This window comes from Frankliniella occidentalis, unplaced genomic scaffold (assembly GCF_000697945.3).
Source record: "Frankliniella occidentalis isolate FOCC.00 unplaced genomic scaffold, Focc_3.1 Scaffold23, whole genome shotgun sequence".
NCBI classification, from domain to species: Eukaryota; Metazoa; Arthropoda; class Insecta; order Thysanoptera; family Thripidae; genus Frankliniella; species Frankliniella occidentalis.
Window position 1 is genome coordinate 1,506,392 of NW_026267153.1, and position 1,310 is coordinate 1,507,701.

A 1,310-nucleotide genomic window follows, 5' to 3' on the forward strand; every position below is an offset into this window, starting at 1 on the left:
CTCGACAAACGTGCGTGGCTGGTTAATTGTAAGGGGAGCGGGTGAATCGAAGTGCAGCAGTGCACAGAGGAGAAGAGAGGGAGGGTGGAATGGAGAGAGAGGGGGGGGGGGGAGGAGACCCTGCCTGCAGCTAGCCCAGCTAGCCGCATGGTTAACGCTCGGCCGAGCGCTGCGCACCGCGCTGCGTTGCCCTGCGGAGCGCCTGTGGCCGGACGAGTAGGCCACCGGCTGCGCGGGTCTGTCGGCCGGGTCTGCCTACCCCCGGGCCTGCGGGGGCTAATGGGCCGGTCTCATGCTCCCAGCAGCCCAGCCCTACGGCCCGGCTGCGCTGGCTGTGAGATTAAAGCTCGCCAGGCGGGGATGGCTTTACCTAATCAGTCGTCATTCGTCCGTCCGTCCGTCCGTCCATCATCAGTCCGTCTGTCCGACCACAATGCTGTCCGTGCAGCCTCAAAGCCCTTTTGTTCGCAAAGTTCTGATCGATCCCCTTCTGCAGCAGCGGCTACTAACTATTCCATGGGGTTTGTGGCTTTTGTCACTCTGAACATGCATCGGTCCGTTTATTCTCTTCCGTGTCATACTGCGCGGTGCACGATATGGCTGCGGCCAGAGAGGCGCATATCCGCGACCTCCCCGGCGACCTCCCTCTCCCGGCAGGCCTAAAGCCTCAAGCGGCCTCGAGCGGCCTGGAGGGTCGTGCCTGGAGGGTCGTGCCTGGAGGGTTGTGCCTGGAGGGCCGTGCCTGGAGGGTCGTACCTGGAGGCGTGCCTGGATGGTCGTGTCTGGAGGGTTGTACCTGAAGGGTCGTGCCTGCAGGCGTGCCTGAAGGGTTGGGCCTGGAGGGTCGTGCCTGGAGGGTCGTGTATGGAGGGTTGTACCTGGAGGGTCGTGCCTGGAGGCGTACCTGGAGGGTTGTACCTGGAGGGTCGTGCCTGGAGGCGTACCTGAAGGGTTGGGCCTGGAGGGTCGTGCCTGGAGGGGTGGGCGGGCGGCGCTGGCGTCCCTGATTGAGCATTGAGCCGGAGGGACCGGTGGGCCACGTGCCGGCTGGGGTGATAATTACAGGAGGCTCCAGGCACGGAGCGCCCGGGGCCGAGGGATGCTGCTGGAGTGCTGCCTGTACCCTGCACCCTCTCCTGGAGTCCACGTGCCTGAAACACCTCTCACCCTCCCGCCCTTTCTTCTCAACCAGCTGCCGGTGCTCGACGCGTTTCTCAATTTCCGACGAAATTTTCCTTTTACGCTCAGTGATGTGGAACGGGAACCAAGAGCAGTTGGATGGCGCAAGACTTTCCCCCCCACCCCTTCCC

At 63.8% G+C, this 1,310-nt stretch overlaps 1 protein-coding gene across 1 annotated transcript in view; it reads left to right on the forward strand.

The window, feature by feature from the left end:
• Positions 1-1,310, forward strand: part of LOC113205034 (ras-related protein Rab-37) — a 32,975-nt gene that overhangs the window by 30,326 nt on the left and 1,339 nt on the right. The gene's annotated exons all lie outside the window — the stretch shown is intronic.